Raw genomic sequence first — 19745 nt, 5'->3', positions numbered from 1 at the left:
ATGCCAGCTGCTGCAGGCACTGCTCCCCCTTGCTCATGCCTATCCTGGTCCGTGCCATTTGCTCCAGGAGCTGCTCCCCTCCGTTCCTGCCCATCCTGGCCAGTGCCAGCCGCTCCAGGAGCTGCTGCAGGGGCTGCTCCCTGCTGTTCCTGCCCATCCTGGCCAGTGCCATTTGTTCCAGGAGCTGCTCCCCTCCGTTCCTGCCCATCCTGGCCAGTGCCAGCCGCTCCAGGAGCTGCTGCAGGGGCTGCTCCCTGCTGTTCCTGCCCATCCTGGCCAGTGCCATTTGTTCCAGGAGCTGCTCCCCTCCGTTCCTGCCCATCCTGGCCAGTGCCAGCCGCTCCAGGAGCTGCTGCAGGGGCTGCTCCCTGCTGTTCCTGCCCATCCTGGCCAGTGCCATTTGTTCCAGGAGCTGCTCCCCTCCGTTCCTGCCCATCCTGGCCAGTGCCATTTGTTCCAGGCGCTGCTCCTGGTGTCGTCCCCGGCGTCCGGCTCCGGCCACCCCCGGCAGTGGCCCCAGCAGCGGCATTCTCAGCGTGGGCACGGTCGCTGCTCTTTTCAGCAGGTTCTCTGGGCTTTCCACGTCTCCCCGTGGCGTTGCCCGCAGCGTGGGGCCCGCGGCGCGGGGCTGCGGGGCCGGCGAGGTTCATCCTCCCTTTGCTAATGGGGACGAAGCGAGTTTCGGACGGAGTTTCTCCTCGTCCCGTGTTGGTGTCCTGAGCTCCAGGCTGGGCTGCGGGGCCCGCATCCTGGACTGCCGCGCCGCTCGGTGCCGCCGAACCCCTCGGTGCTGCTGGGTCCCTCGGTGCTGCCGGGTCCCTCGGTGCTGCCGGGTCCCTCGGTGCCGCCGAACCCCTCGGTGCTGCCGGGTCCCTCGGTGCTGCTGGGTCCCTCGGTGCCGCCGAACCCCTCGGTGCTGCCGGGTCCCTCGGTGCTGCCGGGTCCCTCGGTGCCGCCGTGCCGCTCGGTGCCGCCGTGCCGCTCGGTGCCGCGGGGCCGGAGGGGCGCCGCTCGCTGCCGGGGGCTCCGGGCAGCGCCGAGCCCGTCCCGCCGCCGGGACCCGGGGGCTGGGGTGAGGGCGGCGATGGCCCCGGGCCCCCGGGGGCTGCTCCCGGCCCCGCCGCTGCCTCCGCCGGCGCCCCGGGGCCGCGCCGGGGCCGCGCCCGCCCCAACCCCAACCCCAATCCCGGCTGCATCCCCATCCCCATCCCCACCCCCGGCCCCGGCCCGCGCCCCGCCGCCTCCCGCAGCAGCCGCCCGCCCGCCTCGCCGAGCGAGAGGCGCAGCGCGGCCATGTCGAGCAGCAGCCAGGCCACCGAGGCGGCGAACACGAGGGCCAGGGCCCGCCCGCTGCCGCGGAACAGCCGCCGCAGCCCGCTCATCCCGGGCGGGCGCGGAGCCCGCGGGCCGGCGGGGCGGGAGCGGGACGGGCCGGGATGGGGATGGGCCGGGGATGGGGCCGGGACGGGGCCGGAACGCGGCTGACCCGCCCCACCCCGCGCCGGGACCCGCCCGCGCTGGAACCCGAGCAGAGGAACTGCCCGGACCCGGCGGGACATCCCGGGAGGAGCGGGGCTGTGCCTGAGGGAGACAGCCCGGGGGAAGCGTGGTGGGGCTGGGGGCACATCCCGGGGATCGGTGATGGGGCTGGGGCACAGCCCGGGGATCGGTGATGGGGCTGGGGGAGACAGGCCGGGGATCAGAGATGGGGCTGGGGGAGACAGCCCGGGGATCAGAGATGGGGCTGGGGGCACAGCCCGGGGATCGGTGATGGGGCTGGGGCACAGCCCGGGGATCAGAGATGGGGCTGGGGGCACATTCCGGGGATCGGTGATGGGGCTGGGGGCACAGCCCGGGGATCGGTGATGGGGCTGGGGGCACAGCCCGGGGATCGGTGATGGGGCTGGGGGAGACAGGCCGGGGATCAGAGATGGGGCTGGGGGCACAGCCCGGGGATCGGTGATGGGGCTGGGGGCACAGCCCGGGGATCGGTGATGGGGCTGGAGGGGGGCACAGCCCGGGCTGGGGGTGTCTCTGCCCGGGGCTGTGTCCGGGGGTCCCCGCGGGCGGCAGAGGGGCCGTGCCTGTCCCCGCTCCACGTGGCAGCTGGCGCGGCGCTCGGTGGCTGAGGCGCTGCTGAGGACGTGGGTGTGTTCCACACCCCGCTCAGTTACAGGGCACGGCAGCCACGCTGGCGAGCACGGCAGCCTCCGGGGGCTGAGCCGCACAACGCCGAGGAAGGAGCCAGCAGGGAACCACCCTCCTGCTGCTCCTGTTGGTGCTCCTGCTCCGCCAGGCTGGGACGTGGCAGGCTTTGCTGGCAGGGCTGGCTGTGCTCGCTGTCCTGGCTGTGCCAGCTGTGCCATGTGCGCTGGCTGTCCGGGCAGGCCAGGCTGCACTGGCTGTGCTCGCTGTCCTGGATGTGCCAGCTGTCCTGGCTGTGCCAGCTGTGCCATGTGCGCTGGCTGTCCGGGCAGGCCAGGCTGCACTGGCTGTGCCAGCTGTCCTGGCTGTGCCAGCTGTGCCATGTGTGCTGGCTGTCCGGGCAGGCCAGGCTGCACTGGCTGTGCTGGCTCTCCGGGCTGCTCTGGCTGTGCTGGCTGTGTTGGCTGTGCTGGCAGTGCCAGCGCTACTGACTGTCCCGGCTGTCCTGGCCATGCTGCAGCCATGGGCTGACCCTCAGGTATCAATTCTCCAGGCTTGGCTGCTGCTGGGTGCGGGGGGCACAGAGTGAGCCACCAGAGAAGCTGTTCCAAGAACTTGGGATACTGGCACCGAAGTGAGAGAAAAGCCTGAGCTGGTATTTTGCAGCTTTACTAAACTTAGCTTAAACTCTCTTAAAGTTCTCTGGTATTAATAAATTTAATAGCAATGCACTGTATTTCAAATCCTAAAGCAAGAGATTTTGTTAAATAAAGGGCTCCAACCCACTACAGCGCATATGAATATTGAAAAGAAATCAGTGGAAAAAATGACATTAATATTCATACTTTAGTAATATCAAAACCCAGCCTATGGTTACATTGTGTGGTGGAAAAGAAAGGAAATGGCCATTCTGTTGTTTTTCCAAGGCTTTTCTTTGCCAAGCAAACTCCTTGAGACGTGGCAGGCAGTTCTGATTACAGAGGATTTGCATGTGTGGATAGTGCTTAAGGACTCCCAGTAAGAGAGGGAAGGATAAGGTTGCAAAAACTCTCCAAAGGGAAAAAAAATGAGCAGCAGCTTGAGAGTAAGCAAGAGATGAACTTCAATGGAACAATTCAGTTTGTTTAGAAATAAAACTTTGACGCACACGGTCTGTGCTTTGCTCACCACGCTGGCACCATTTTCCCATTTTCATTTGTTTTTTCCCCTTGCTGGTGCTGACCCTCCCTCGGGCATGGCTGGGTCCCCAGTGCTGGGCCCTGCATGCACACCCCAGGGCTGTGTTTTGGGGTTCAGCACAGCGGGGCTCAGCCATTCACCACGCTGGCACCATTTTCCCATTTTCATTTGTTTTCTCCCTGGCTGGTGCTGACCCTCCCTCGGGCACGGCTGGGTCCCCAGTGCTGGGCCCTGCATGCACACCCCAGGGCTGTGTTTTGGGGTTCAGCACAGCGGGGCTCAGCACCCACACAGGGACCCCTGGAGCTGCTGGAAGTGTGCTCCCCAGGCCAGCAGCCTCTTCCCTCGTCCCTGGGCTGCTGCTCCTTGATCCCAGGATCCAGGAGCCCACTGAGCTTCAGCCTTACGCGTTGTGACAAAGTCTCGGCATGGTCACACACTCTGCGCCTTGGCTCTCCTCCCTGGCAAGTACCAACGTTCCAGATAGCTGAACAGATTCCATGACACAAGACAGCTGCTTTTGTAGGGAGGAATTAATTTAATCAAGTACTCCATCATTAAAATAATCTGACGCGTCAGATGGAAAAGCGCAGAAGCGAGCTTGCTCGAAGATGAAAACTCAACACTTTTCCAGCCAGAAGTGTCCCAGAAGATAGGGAAATGTTAATATAACCCACTCTGGGTCTCTGTATAATATCTTAGCAATGTAAATAATATATTGTCTGAAAAGAATTTGTGAGGGAATGATCTCTTGCCAAAGCCTGGCTAGCTCGGTAAATTGTATTTCTTCCATGGAGCACAAGAATCTCAGAATGGTTTGGGTTGGAAGGGACCTTAAAGCTCATCCAGTTCCACCCTCTGCCATGGGCAGCGACACCTTCCACTGTCCCACTGAAGGAAACACTGAGGCTGGAGTACCCTGTCCCAAGGTGCTGTTCTGGAAGTCAGATGGGAATGAAAATGGGAACTTTGGAACAAGAGTTTGCGGTCGTGTTCTGCAGGAAAAGCCCAAAGCTGTAGAGGCAGGGAGCTAGGAAATACTGTGCAACTGTGTGCTGGATGCTTAAAAATCTGAAGATGAAGAGACTGAAATTCACATTTCTGTTTTGGAAGGTTTCTGTGTTTTTAAGCTGACCTCGTTATACCTGGCTGGATGACGGCAGCGAGGCCCCGGTGCTGGATGGCCTGTGCACCATGTGTGATTGAGGGCAGCTCTCCCCAGACAGGGCTGGTCACACAATCAGAGCCTGGCACAGCTGCTGGTGGCTGCGTTTGGCTGCAGGTGGTGCCTCTGGTGCCTCTGTGGCACTCCATGCCGTGGCACAGGAGCGTGCCAGAGTGCCACTGTTGTCACTGGGAATGGGAACAGCAGCGGGCACCCTGATTTGCATAGAGGTCATGTTTTACTAATATGTGTCTTGTAGAAGCAGACAGCATGTAAAAGAGGATGGTTAGAACCTGACCCAGCGATGTTTTTAAATTTCAAATTATGCATAACGTATGCATTAAATTAATTAGGGAATTTATTAAGAAGGGAAGAGTAAAGAAACTAGTGAGCAGTGTGCAGCATTAGTAATGTAAGCCATTTTCTATAATTGTTATATAGAATTTGTCTCATAACATTATCCTTTGATAAATTATTCCAGCATAATATGATATATGTAGCTTATTAACAGTTTCATTAATTACTATTAGAGCAGAGACACTGAAGTCTGGCACACACAGAACAAGTGCTGAAGCAGATGGTTGAAATTAGTGAAATGCAATTGGTTGCTGAACCCTTTTACCTAATTACATTATTACATCAAAACAGTTAAACCAAATTTGTCAAGTTGTCTGCTGAGCCCTGGGATGTTTGGAGCAGGGATGGCCTGGGCCCAGCTCCCCACGGGGTGCAGGGACCCTCTGGGCACCATCCCCTGGCTCTGGGGCAGGAACTGCTGCAAACCTCGACCTTGTCTCCCTCACTGCACCCTGGTTAGTCTCAGGTTCCTTTTCCTCCTCGTTTCCCACTCAGCCTCACTGTCCCCAGGGCTGGGCAGGGAAGTTAGGCACCAGCACTAACTTGTTGGTTCCTTTATCAGGAGCCTTCACATCCTCCCTGCTGCTGGATTCCGTCTGGGAACATTGTCCTCCTCCCCACATGGAACTTGGGGATCAGTCAGCTTGATGGATAGCACCCATTCCCTGCAGCATTCCCACCAAAAGCAGCATTCCACACCAAAAGCAGCACTCCAGGAGCCTCCTTCCTCATCCTCCCCGTGGCTTTTGTGAGCAGGGTGAGCTCTGGGCAGTTTCACCCCAGCCAGGCAAGGGCTGGGCTGCACACATCCCTTCTCCCCCGGGGCTGGGATGCACCAGCCTGGAATGCTCCAGGTGGGCCAGGGCAGCTGGAGGCATCCCTGGCAGGTCCCCAGACCCCTTCAGGCTGGGGGTGGGCCCAAGGAGAGAGAAAATGCAGAGCCCTAAACACAAAGCGTGAAAATCCATAAGTGCTTCCTTTCTGCTGAGCAGCAGCAGGTGTGTGGGAGCAGCGGGGGAGTGTGGGGACTGAGTCACTGAACAGCATTCCTTGTGCTTGGGACTAATTTTAATTATTCATACCGGCAGTTTTCAGGAGATCTCACACCTTTGTACGCCCCCAGCATGGGCACCAGTGTCCATGGAGACAACAAAATAGATGGGGACAAACCTTCAGCAGGGCCTGTTGTGACAGGACAAGGGAGAGGGGCTTTAAAATTAAGGAGATTTTGGTTTGGTGTTAGGGAGAAATTCCTGGCTGTGAAGGAGGTGAGCCCTTGGCACAGGTGCCCAGAGCAGCTGTGGCTGCCCCTGGATCCCTGGCAGTGCCCAAGGCCAGGCTGGACAGGGCTGGGAGCACCTGGGACAGTGGGAGGTGTCCCTGCCATGGCAGGGGTGGCACTGGGTGGGTTTTGGGTCCTTTCCAACCCAACCCAACCCAACCCAACCCAGTCTGGGATTCTTTGGGGTGAGGGCAGCGTGTCCCCCTGCCAGAGGGACAGGTCAGCTGGGGATGGCACTGGCTGTCCCTGGAGCTCTGTCCCAGCGTGGAACCAGTGTGGAATCAGCGTGGAACCAACGTGGAACCAGTGTGGAACCAATATGGAATCAGAGTGGAACCAGCATGGAACCAGTGTGGAACCAGCATGGAACCAGCGTGGAACCAGCATGGAACCAGTGTGGAAGCAGCCCTGTCCCAGCATGGAACAAGTGTGGAACCAGTGTGGAACCAGCATGGAACCAGTGTGGAACCAGTGTGGAAGCAGCGTGGAACCAATATGGAATCAGAGTGGAACCAGCGTGGAACCAGTGTGGAAGCATCCCTGTCCCAGCGTGGAACCAGTGTGGAAGCAGCCCTGTCCCAGCATGGAACCAGCGTGGTACCAGTGTGGAACCATCGTGGGACCAGTGTGGAAGCAGCCCTGTCCCTGCGTGGAACCAGTGTGGAACCAGAGTGGAACCAGCGTGGAGCCAGTGTGGAAGCAGCCCTGTCCCAGCGTGGAACCATCATGGAACCAGGGCAGAACCAGCTGCAGAGCAGGCACAGCAGCTGGAGGGGCGAGGGCAGCGGCAGCACTGGCTGAGGTCACCCCCATCAGGGCTGCAGAGGAGGGATTGCAGCCAGGAGTGCCAGTGCAGGGCTGGCCTGTGCACACACTGCACGGACACGGACCATGGTGAGCCACAGAGAGATGCAATAAAGCAGCTTCTGCTGCAGGGACCCATTGGCGTGGGGCTCTCTGTGGCAGGGGGCGATGGGCAGGGGGCACCCTGCCCTCAGCACTGCCCACCATGAGGCTCCCAGTGCCAGGGATGGCCAAAAGGCTGGGAAACCCCGAGTGAGTGCAGCTGAAAAGCCGCTCCAGAAACATTCCAGGGCTATTTGTGATGCTTGTGCAACTGAGCAGGCACCTTTTTTTTTATTTCTATTCTGCAGGAATTAAATTAATTTTAGAAATGGCACTATAACTATTTTCCTGCCTCAGGGACCATTTGTTTTAAAATCATAAAAGTCTTTTATATGACACCGCACTGACATTTGATGTGAATAAATTAAGGGAATTAGTACAAAACTGCTTTATTTCCGTGGAACTTCCCAGCCCATCTCTGCTGCACACACAGTGCCGAGGGTGTGGGCAGGCCCTGGTGCTGGTGCCCACAGTGGGATGCATTTCCAGCCCTCTGAGAGCTCCATGGCTGCAGGAGGGTGATCCCCCTCAGTGGGGCAAACCCCTCATGAGTCCCCGCTGTGCAGGGGGAATCACGGATGAACAGGATGGTTTGGGTTGGAGGGACTCTAAATCCCACCCAGTGCCACCCTGCCATGGCAGAGACACCTCCCACTGTCCCAGGTGTTCCCAGCCCCAGTGTCCAACCTGCACTCACAGGAACAATTTCCTGCCGATACCCAGTCTAAATCTGCATTCGGCCCCCAGGTGAGAAGCGCTCAGCCCTGTTTTGCTGTTTCAGGGAGCACTGGGTGCCCATGGTGTTTAACTCTCCCTGTGCAGTGCTGTACAGGGGGGTCACTTGCTGTGCCTCTGACTCCAGCTGTCCCCAGCTCTCCGGGAGCCTGTCCCACTGGGTTTGCTCCCACTGCTCCTGCTGACACTGGGGGGAGTCAAAGGCACCCGAGCTCTGTCAGGAGATCACATCCTTTTGTGTGCTCTAACCCCACCGTGTGATATGTAAGCAAATTGCATTATTCCGTGATTGCTTTCCTCCATGGGCACGTATAGTCAGAAGGGTGCAGGATGCAGGGTGGAGGGATACAGGGATGCAGGGTGCAGGGATACAGGGTGCAGGATGCAGGGATACAGGGTGCAGGATGCAGGGTGCAGGGCTACAGGGATACAGGGATACAGGGATACAGGGATGCAGGGTACAGGGTGCAGGGATACAGGGATACAGGGATGCAGGGTGCAGGGATACAGGGTGCAGGGATACAGGGATACAGGGATGCAGGGTGCAGGGTGCAGGGATACAGGGATACAGGGATACAGGGTGCAGGATGCAGGGTGCAGGATGCAGGGTGCAGGGATGCAGGGATACAGGGATACAGGGATGCAGGGATACAGGGATGCAGGGTGCAGGGATACAGGGATGCAGGGATACAGGGTGCAGGGATACAGGGATGCAGGGTGCAGGGATACAGGGTGCAGGGATACAGGGATACAGGGATACAGGGTGCAGGATGCAGGGTGCAGGATGCAGGGTGCAGGGATGCAGGGATACAGGGATACAGGGATGCAGGGATACAGGGATGCAGGGATGCAGGGTGCAGGGATACAGGGTTTAGGGATACAGGGATACAGGGTGCGGAGATACAGGGTGCAGGGATAGAGGGTGCAGGGATAGAGGGTGCCAGGATACTGGGTGAAGGGTTAAAAGGTGCAGGGATACAGGGTTTAGGGATACAGGGATACAGGGATACAGGGTGAAGGGATGCAGGGATGCAAGGTGCAGGGACACAGGGTGCAGGGATACAGGGTGCGGGGATACAGGGATACAGGGTGAAGGGATGCAGGGATACAGGATGCAGGGGTGCAGGGATACAGGGTTTAGGGATACAGGGATACAGGGTGCAGGGATAGAGGGTGCAGGGATACTGGGAGAAGGGATAAAAGGTGCAGGGATACAGGGTTTAGGGATACAGGGATACAGGGTGAAGGGATGCAGGGATACAGGATGCAGGGGTGCAGGGATACAGGGATACAGGGATGCAGGGATACAGGGATACAGGGATGCAGGGTGCAGGGATACAGGGTGCAGGGATACTGGGTGAAGGGATAAAAGGTGCAGGGATACAGGGTTTAGGGATACAGGGATACAGGGTGCAGGGCCCCAGGCTGAGCTCGTTGCCTTCCCCTCTGTCATCTCGTACTTGTACGGCAAAGTGCTGTTAATAATCATTTAAATGCTTTGGTGTCACTCACTGCTCTTTCTTTGTAAATGTTACTCATTTCATAAATAAATCAAAACCTGCAGACCCTGGGTTTTCAGAAACTTGAATGCTTTTGTTAAAATTGTATGAAGCAAATTCACAAACACATGATTTATATTATCTCGGTACAGCACGGGAGATGATAGAATATACTATTTAAATTAACTCCTCTCCCAACAAATGAAATCAATTCTGTTCTTGGGTTACTTTTCATCTGCCTTTTGTCTTGTTGCTGAATCTTTTCTGTTTCTTTCACTCATTCATCTATTGTGCCCTTTCCTTGATCTGATAGCATTAAACATATAATTAAGTCATAAAGGAGGGAACTGATGAGTATAGCAGATGGTAATTGCTTCCTACATTTGAATGAAATGATATGCATTGCTACAATTTACAGCTCTCGCCTCATATTTTATTCAGGAACCTTTTATCTCTTTTCCTGCAGAATTATTCTGCAATAAATTTAGACATCTTATCAATAGCTTGGGTGATAGTCACAGAAACAGGGGAAACTGAACTTTGTGCATCTTAATGTTTAAAATAATTTTCTACAATAATTGAATTATCCCCCAGCAAATACCATAGCGAGAACCTGCTGGACTCGGTTGTTTTCCTTTTGAAAGCCCATCCTGTGACTGGAGAGGAAAACCCACCGGTGTAATTACACTCATGGCATGAGGAGGGGCAGGGGGCTCCCCATCTCCTGGGGCTGGGTTTGGTTCCCAGGAGGTGCTGGGGAGGTGGAACCTGCTGGGTGCTCGCAGGGCACTCCCTGTTCTGTTCTTCCATGCTCACAATTGAAAACAAAAAAAATTTAAACTTATTTCCTCTGTAACCACACCCACCAGGGCCCGAGGGTGGAGGAGCATCTGTGGCCTCGGGTGAGGAGGGTTTCTTCCTCTGCTGGGTTCTTTAGAGGAGGAGAATTTACAGCTCACAGGGAATGGCATGGGCACTTGGCCATAAAGTTCAGGTAAAGGAGGGAACAGGTGTTTTGGGGAAGAACACCCTAATTTGGATGCTGTTGGTTAAAGAGCCAAAGGAGTCGGGGAAGAAACACTGGAGCAGAATGAAATCGGTTGAATTTAGCTAGGTGCAGAAGCTGGAACAAAAAAGAGGCACATTAAAAGCTAACTTTTTTCTTTTAAGTCTAACTTCAAGAGCAGGAGTCCTTATTCTACTTCTCAGTTTTATTATATCCCTTAGTTTTTATTACCTTATTTTTCATTCTATTTATTGGCTTTTATTTTATTTCTTAGGTTTTCTTCAAGTCTGTTCTATTTTATCCTGTTTTTCTTCTTCTTTTCTCCTCCTCCTCCTCTTTTTCCTCCTCCTCCTCCTGTTCTAGCCATTCTCTCCATCGATGCCACTGTGTCCCAGGCCATTAGAACACAGCCAGCTGCTGTCCTGCTGGAAGGATGTGACTGGGGCTGGGTGGGTCCTCAGCCAGTGCAGCTTTCCCTTTCCCTTTCCCTTTCCCTTTCCCTTTCCCTTTCCCTTTCCCTTTCCCTTTCCCTTTCCCTTTCCCTTTCCCTTTCCCTTTCCCTTTCCCTTTCCTTTCCCTTTCCCTTTCCCTTCCCTTCCCCTTTCCTTTTCCTTTTCCTTTTCCCTTTCCCTTTCCCTTTCCCTTTCCCTTTCCCTTTCCCTTTCCCTTTCCCTTTCCCTCTCCCCTTTCCCTTTCCCTTTCCCTTTCCCTTTCCCTTTCCCTTTCCCTTTCCCTTTCCCTTTCCCTTTCCCTTCCCTTTCCCTTTCCCTTTCCTCTTTACAGGGGCAGAGCTGTTTCCAATTTTTCACAGGATTTTTATTTTTAGCACTTGAGCAGGTGCTAAAAAGCACCCAAAATGTTCCACAGTCGTTTATACCCCTGGTATGTGATTTTGGCCATATTTAGACAAAATTAGACATTTGAAACAACGCGCACTCGGAGATTCTGTTACCTCCGGTGAAGGTAAAACAGGGGGTCCTGAGCACACACAGCAGCAAATCCATGAACTGCTGTCATGCAGAGCATCCCAACTCCTCACCGCGCTCCTTCTGAGGGGTGAGGCAAGAAAGACTTGTCAGCAATGATTTCCTCAGTGATTTTTAAAGGTCTGTGACTCCTTCCCTTTCTGGCTTTAATAAAAGAGTCACTGCTCCCTGAGCTCACTCAGAAAATGATTACCCCTCAGCGAGACAGAAGACAAACACCTGAGCTATTGACAGCCCTGGTGGGGCTGTGGAGGGACAAGCCCTGCCTTTTCTCCACTGCCTGCCTGAAGCTGGGTTCTTTCTGAGGATCAGAGCTCTGCCAAGGCCTGAGCTCCCTCCAGGCCCTGCAATAGCAGAATCTTTGTGTTGGAAGGGACCCCACAGATCACCCAGCTCCACCCCACTGTCCCTGTCCCCCTGCCATGGCACCAGGCTGCTCCAAGCTCTGCCCAGCCTGTGCTGGAGCCCTTCCCTGGCTCTGGGCCCTCTGTGACCATGGGAATCCTGCACAGAGCACGAGTGGCCCTGTGGAACCAGCACCTGGTGCCCAGGAGCTGCTGCAGGCCCTGGATCAGCAGCACAGGACCTGTCCCTTCCTGCAGAGCCGGCTGTCCAGGAGAGGGACAGGGACAGGGACAGCAGGACAGGGACAGAGGCAGGGACAGGGACACAGGGCCAGGGACAGGGGATGGGGACACAGGGACAGGGCCATCACTGCACATCCAGGACCCTGCTGGAGCTCCTGGCTGGGCTCTGGTGCTGTCCCCATGCTGTGACACAGCCAGCACAGCGCTGGAGTTCAACACAACACAACTGATTCCCAGCATTTCATGAAATTCAGTTTTTCTACCCGTCAGCTAGGAAAAAATGTGGTTATAATGCTGAGATCCCGTTGTTTGGAGGAAAAGGAGGGAGGCAGGAATGATTTGGGTTTGGTGAACACAGGCTGAACATGCAGCTGTGTGTGGTCAGGCTGCTATTGATGCCTGCGAGTTTCCAATTGCTGGTAATGGACTGGGGAAAAAGGATAATGTGTTTGATCGATCAGCATGGACAAATTTCATTTAGGGGATCAATAACAGTTTATACTTGACAGAGCAGAGGGACCACATTTATTTTTTCCCTTTGATTGAATAAATGTTTTCAATGAAGGTGCAGATGTGAAGCAGTGCTGGCCATTCCTTCACCAGAGGCTCATCTCCGACCTGGTGTGACTGCAGGTGGGGTGTGTTTGACACAGTGAGGTGTGTTGAACAGGAGTGAGGGGTATTTAAATGGAGTGAGGGGTGTTTAAAGGGAATGAGGTGTGTTTAACAGAGCCCTGGGTGTGACTGCAGTGTGTTTAACAGAGCCCTGGGTGTGACTGCAGTGTGTTTAACAGTGCCCAGTGTGACTGCAGCGTGTTTAACAGTGCCCAGTGTGACTGCAGTGTGTTTAACAGAGCCCAGTGTGACTGCAGTGTGCTTAACAGAGCCCTGGGTGTGACTGCAGCGTGTTTAACAGTTCCCTGGGTGTGACTGCAGTGTGTTTAACAGAGCCCAGTGTGACAGCAGCGTGTTTAACAGAGCCCTGGGTGTGACTGCAGCGTGTTTAACAGTGCTCTGGGTGTGACTGCAGCGTGTTTAACAGAGCCCAGTGTGACTGCAGCGTGTTTAACAGAGCCCTGGGTGTGACTGCAGTGTGTTTAACAGTGCCCTGGGTGTGACTGCAGCGTGTTTAACAGTGCCCTGGGTGTGACTGCAGCGTGTTTAACAGTGCCCAGTGTGACTGCAGTGTGTTTAACAGTGCTCTGGGTGTGACTGCAGCGTGTTTAACAGAGCCCTGGGTGTGACTGCAGTGTGTTTAACAGTGCCCTGGGTGTGACTGCAGTGTGTTTAACAGTGCCCTGGGTGTGACTGCAGCGTGTTTAACAGAGCCCAGTGTGACTGCAGCGTGTTTAACAGTGCTCTGGGTGTGACTGCAGTGTGTTTAACAGAGCCCAGTGTGACTGCAGCGTGTTTAACAGTGCCCAGTGTGACTGCAGTGTGTTTAACAGAGCCCAGTGTGACTGCAGTGTGCTTAACAGAGCCCTGGGTGTGACTGCAGCGTGTTTAACAGTTCCCTGGGTGTGACTGCAGTGTGTTTAACAGAGCCCAGTGTGACAGCAGCGTGTTTAACAGAGCCCTGGGTGTGACTGCAGCGTGTTTAACAGTGCTCTGGGTGTGACTGCAGCGTGTTTAACAGAGCCCAGTGTGACTGCAGCGTGTTTAACAGAGCCCTGGGTGTGACTGCAGTGTGTTTAACAGAGCCCAGTGTGACTGCAGCGTGTTTAACAGTGCTCTGGGTGTGACTGCAGTGTGTTTAACAGAGCCCAGTGTGACTGCAGCGTGTTTAACAGTGCCCAGTGTGACTGCAGCGTGTTTAACAGTGCCCAGTGTGACTGCAGTGTGTTTAACAGTGCCCAGTGTGACTGCAGTGTGTTTAACAGTGCTCTGGGTGTGACTGCAGCGTGTTTAACAGAGCCCAGTGTGACTGCAGCGTGTTTAACAGAGCCCTGGGTGTGACTGCAGTGTGTTTAACAGAGCCCAGTGTGACTGCAGCGTGTTTAACAGTGCTCTGGGTGTGACTGCAGTGTGTTTAACAGAGCCCAGTGTGACTGCAGCGTGTTTAACAGTGCCCTGGGTGTGACTGCAGCGTGTTTAACAGAGCCCAGTGTGACTGCAGCGTGTTTAACAGTGCCCAGTGTGACTGCAGCGTGTTTAACAGAGCCCTGGGTGTGACTGCAGCGTGTTTAACAGTGCCCAGTGTGACTGCAGCGTGTTTAACAGTGCCCTGGGTGTGACTGCAGCGTGTTTAACAGTGCCCTGGGTGTGACTGCAGTGTGTTTAACATGCGACTGTCCCTCCCTGCTGGGGGTGAGAGACCTGGGACTCCAAACAGGACGATCAGACTGTCCTGCTGGGGAGTTGCTGGCTTCCCACAGGTCCTGATGGTCCCCGTTACTGGAGATGGCCATGGCTCTCTTGTGCTTTGCCTTCTCCTAGAGCTGAGGGGAGGTGCAGAGCCGGTGCCTCTCTGGGTCTGCAGGGGCCCCAGGTGAGCTCTGCCACCCATGGAGACAGCAGGAACAACTCCTGCCGGTCCTGTTCTGCTCAGGTGGTCTTCCAAAGTGTCCCTGATGCAGGGATGGTTAAATCATGTCCTTCATTCTCGTTAAGACTGCCTTCAGCTCTCCTGCTCCAGACTGTCCTCATCTCCTTCCATGGTTTGCATTTGCTCCATCAGACCAGAGGAAATTTTGCAGGAATTGGCTGTTTTGGACCATTTCAGGGTGCTCTTTGCATGCAGCCCCTGCTAACCAAGCTGCATGATGGCCACAGGGGCTCCCACAGCAGCAGCTGCTCCTGAGGGGCTCTCGGGTTGGGGCGAGCTTCTTTTGGAACACAGAATTCCCCCGTTTTGTTGCTGTGCTTGATGAACTCTCTCCGAGAGAGGCTTAAACTCAGATTTGGCCGGTGGCAGAGCGTAATTAAGTTCCAGATGACGCAGATGATCGCTCTCCCTTGCAATATGGAGCAAAGGCCAGCAGCGCGTGCAGCCAGCTCCCGCTCCAGATGCAGCGGCTCCCTGTGCTGGCTCGCCGGGCCGGGAGCCTGCTCCAGCAGGGCCCAGGGCCCCCGGACTGCTGTGGGCAGGCAGCTCGGGCCGTTCAGAGCGCATATTGTCTGTGTGCACTGCAATGAGGCAGATGCCAGCCCGGGGCGCCGGACGATGGAGTCCTGAGAGCCGCGGCCCGGTCGCCGCGAGTGAGCACGGCCACGCTGGAGGCAACGCTCGACCTTCCGACAGCACCGCGGGCCAGCACGGCCTCCGCACACATAAATAACCATCCCTCATCCGCTCTTGCGAGGGAATTTACTTAAAAATGCAAATATATTACAGCATATGTGACTTAAGGATATTCAGATGGGAAAGCAGAACGTGTTTCCTCCCGTTGCTTTTTCCCCAGTGGCATTCCAAATGAAATGCTTAATGGGGGAAAAGGGAAGAGATGGAATAAATAATAATAATAATAATGATGAAGATCACTTACCTTGTTCACTTTATGATTGCCTAGTACCTTTTTGTCAATGGCATGCTCTATGCAAAGTCTTCTCATGGCTGAATTAAGTTTGTGATATTAATAAAGAGAACACTCAGTAAATGGCTTGTCAGCTTTGTTTCATCCCATGCCTGATGTCTAGAAAGGAGATAATGCATCTGTGACCTTATTTTATACATAATGTACTGCAGTGCACACAGAATGGGGAAGCTTTCAGGAGTCTTTTCTTCTGCCTTCAATAAATTGTAAAACCAGACCTTTTAAAATCCTGCCTATTGCACTTTGTGGTGACCCGACTTCAATGCAGAAGCCATTGGCTGACTTTATTTTTATCCTTGCAGGAAAAATTGTTGTTTATAAAACTCAACAAGCATAAAACAATATGCTTTGGGATTATAAATAGCATTTGAAAAGGTTTGGAGATTACACACTCTGGCCTGAAAGACTACAGGGCAAAATTCTTCATCTCCATCAAGTTAAATGAGGAGTTCTGATAAAGGAACCACCAGAGCTTTAGGATGTGGCCAATAATAACTCAATAAATCAGCAACGATGCCATCTGAAAGTGTTCAGCTTCCTTTCAACACATAATCAGCGAGCACTTAATTGTTAGAAGTTGTGTAATTACAGCAGAGCCGTGCGGGGCTGCGCGTTCTGTGTCACCCTAATTTCCTGTATCTGTGGTGCTGGGGCTTTCATCAGGGGCTGGGATCAAGCTGCTGCTCATCAGATGGGGCACATTTCAGAGGTGTGTGCTGAGAGGGGCCATGCAGGGTCCTGGCTGCAGGAAATGCACAGTGCAGCTGTTCCTGGGTAGGTTTGGGGGGGATTTGGGAATCTGATCCTGGAGCTGCCAAAGCCAAATGAAAGGATCAGGTGAATTAATGCAGCAAAACTGCCGATGGCTGCATTAGGTGATCTCATGGCTCTTCCAGTGAAAGCAGCAGGGAGATGACAGACAGAGCAATGCTGCCTGCACCTGCCCGTGTGCAAGCTGTACACCCTGCCTTGCACCCACCTTTCTACCCAGCTGGAGAGAGTGTACCCCCCTGGCCACAGAAATGGGGCTTGTGCTGGATCTGGGCATGGACTGCTGGTTCCTTGCCAGGGGAGCTGCAGGGCCGGACAGAACAAAGCCGGCCTGGGTGACAGAACAAGCCAGGCTGGACAGAACAAAGCCGGGGTTAACTCTGGATTAACTCTGGGTTAACCCCCTAACTCTGGCTGGCCCCTGAGCCCCCCAGCCACCCATTCACCTCCAATGGGATGGGCAGAGAATTGGGACAGTAAAAGTGAGAGAACTCTTGGTGGATTGAGATCCCATTCCCTTTGCAGGAACACTCCCATTCCCCTGAGTATGAACTCGGCTCTTGGCGAGGGGAGCAGCTCCTGCACCCCTCCCTGGGGCTGCCCCTCGTTCCCCCTCCTGCCCTCCCCGCCTGCCAGAGCCCACTAGATCTGGGCATCCCTGCTGGACACTCGAGGGGGTTCTTGGTCCGAGGGCAGAACGGTCTGAAACCCTCCAGGAGGCGGGAAGGACGTTGGACCGCCGGCTTTATTGCACAAGAAAAATCCTGCATTTTGCCAGTGTTATGAATTAGCAGAAATTAAAGAATAGGGTTGTCTACACATCGCTTGGAAATTGTTTACAGCAAATAATGAAGCAAGGCAGGAGCGTTGCCAGAGGCCGGGGTTGGAGATGCTGGATCGCATTATTAATTAAAATACAAGTCAGCTCTTTCCAGCGCGTGTAGCCTGTGGGTATCCAACGTGCTCCACTTGATTGAATCAGGTACTGGCAGCAAAGGCATTTTTTATTTTGTGCTGGAAGGGATAACAAAAATGTAAAGCTGTTTTCTGCTACTTCATTTGAAAAAAATATTATTTTGCAATGGCAGCACTGCAGCTGCAGCAGCTGGACAGCAACAACATGTGCACCTCTGCTCTGGAACTGGGGCACAGGGGCTGCACCTCAGCAGCTGCCCAGCCAGCAGCCATGGGAGCAGCAGGGCCTGGCCTGGGCAAGGGAACCCATCCCAGCAAGATTTTGGCTAATCCCCTTACAAGGAGATTTTCCTCCTTCTTGCGTGGAAGGGTCAGTGAATGACCAAAATCCCAGAATCATGGAGTGGCTTGGGTTGGAAGGGACCTTGGGGATCACCTGGTCCAGCTCCCCGGGCAGGGACACCTCCCATCGCACCAGGTGGCTCCAAGTCTCTCTTTGTCAAACCTATTCATGTCTGGCCCATTCCCAAAGGCCACGTGCCCTTCTGTTCCTCTGTATTCCAAAGGGATAAAAGGAACAAAAATAGAAATTCACTTTTTTGGTCTATTTTGAAGATAATAAAGGAAACAAATATTTTTCCACTGTCTGCGGGGAGCCACAGGAGCTCCTGGCACCAGGAACACAGCTGTTCCCCCATGGAAAACTCAGGGTTTATTTTGTCCCAATGAAGAGGAGGGAACAGAATTGCTGTGTTTGCAGTCCCTCTGCAGCTGGGGTCCCCAGGGATGCTCAGCCTGGGGGATGCTGAAATTCCTGGGGTGCCTTGGCCACACTGGGGCCAGCAGCCTCCAACCCCTCCCAAACCCCTGGGTTTGAGCTGGTTTTCCACAATAACGGTGCAAAACCCCCCTTGAGGAGACACCTTAGCCCCAGCCATGCTCTGCCACAGCCCGGGGACCCATTCCCAGCCTGCCAGGCTCAGCCAGGCCATCTCCAAGGGCTCTGAGCCCACACCTGGGATCTCCTGCCACCATTCCCTTTGTTTCAATAGTCTGAAACACGATCACATTTTAATATTGCTTATTTTATTGCTCAGTTATTAATATTTACAATTAGATATACAGAAAAACCCGCATCAAATGGGTGATGCCTCAATTTGGCACGGTTGGAGTCACCTTAAGTTATGGAATTTCCTGACTTCTAAATGCTTGATCCTGCAACATGAGCATTGCACCCACACAGAGGGGTTTGCATTAATTTTATAAAGGCCAGGGGGAAAATAAGCTATTTCCCTGCTGCCCAGACCTGAAATCCATGCTCAAGTGCACACTGGGTCAGCCCCTAACCAGCTGCAAGCACACAAGGCAAGTTATTGGATTTCCAGATGATGAATAGAGATCAGGAAACGCACCTGCCTGGCTGCAGGGGGATTTGCATGAAAATGAAGGTTCCGTACACCTGCGTGTGTGAAATATTGCTGAGCAGAGCGGAGTGTGAGAGTGCAAACCCCTGCACCCCTTCCTGAGCAGCCCTGCCCACCTGTGCCCAGCCAGGCAGCCTGGTGCCAGGCCCTCATCATCCCTCGTCATCCCTGGCACTGAAATGCACTGGGAATTCCAGCTGTGGGGGTCACACAGGTGGGTTTGGGGCTGGCAGTGCCCCTGGCTCCGGCTGCCCTCTCAGTGCTGGCGCTGCTCCAGCGTGGATCTCCTCTCCCTGCTGGTACTGCTTGGACTGAAGTGATTTCCCACCCAAAAGGGAATGCTTCCAAGTACAATGCTCACAGGTTTTACATTCCCCTTAATTCAGGGAAACGCTTATAAATAGCAGAAGGTACATCCCGTGTGTGCACAGCCACTTCCCGGTGCCTCTGCTGCTGTGTGTGACAGGAGCAGAACGGATGGGTGGTGATTCCAATTGTCACCCATTGCCACCAATTGCTGTGTCCCTGGGGAGCCAGGCAGGAGCTGCTGGGGCTGCTGAGCCTTGGGGTGAGCACACAGGGTGGGGGACAAGGGCTGGGGACAAGGGACAGGGGCTGGGGATGAGGGACAGGGACTGGGGATGAGGGACAGGGACTGGGGATGAGGGACAGGGGCTGGGGACAAGGGACAGAGAGTGGGGCCAAAGGGACAGGGGCTGGGGACGAGGGACAGGGGCTGGGAATGCGGGACAGGGGCTGGGGACGAGGGACAGGGGCTGGGAATGAGGGACAGAGAGTGGGGCCAAAGGGACAGGGGCTGGGAATGAGGGACAGGGGCTGGGGATGAGGGACAGGGGCTGGGGACGAGGGACAGGGGCTGGGGATGAGACTGCCCTGGGCACGGGGGCTGTCCTGGCTCCCCTGCCCTCTGTGCTAGTGTCAGGATCTCTGCTGCTCACAGTGACCCCAGATGTGTCAGAAATTCTCTTTTCCCAGCCTGGCTCAAAGAAGGAGTCAGAGCTCTTCAGTTCTCGCTCTCAAGGTTGTTCATTGCTCCTTATCTATAAAATTCTTTCTCCTGTCCAGCCCAGCTCTGCTCAGCAGCACAGACAGAGGCACTCTGCCTGCCCCAGGGTGGTGTTATCTTTTTATACTAAAAACTACATGTGCAATATTTACAATTACTGCCCAATGCCCATCACCTGTGTGAGACAGCGAGCTTCTACTCCAAACCAATCCCAAAGTGTCACCATCA

Source organism: Ammospiza nelsoni, chromosome 7 (assembly GCF_027579445.1).
Source record: "Ammospiza nelsoni isolate bAmmNel1 chromosome 7, bAmmNel1.pri, whole genome shotgun sequence".
Lineage (NCBI taxonomy): Eukaryota > Metazoa > Chordata > Aves > Passeriformes > Passerellidae > Ammospiza > Ammospiza nelsoni.
The sequence above is the reverse complement of the archived record's forward strand: the minus strand, read 5'-3'. Positions refer to the sequence as shown.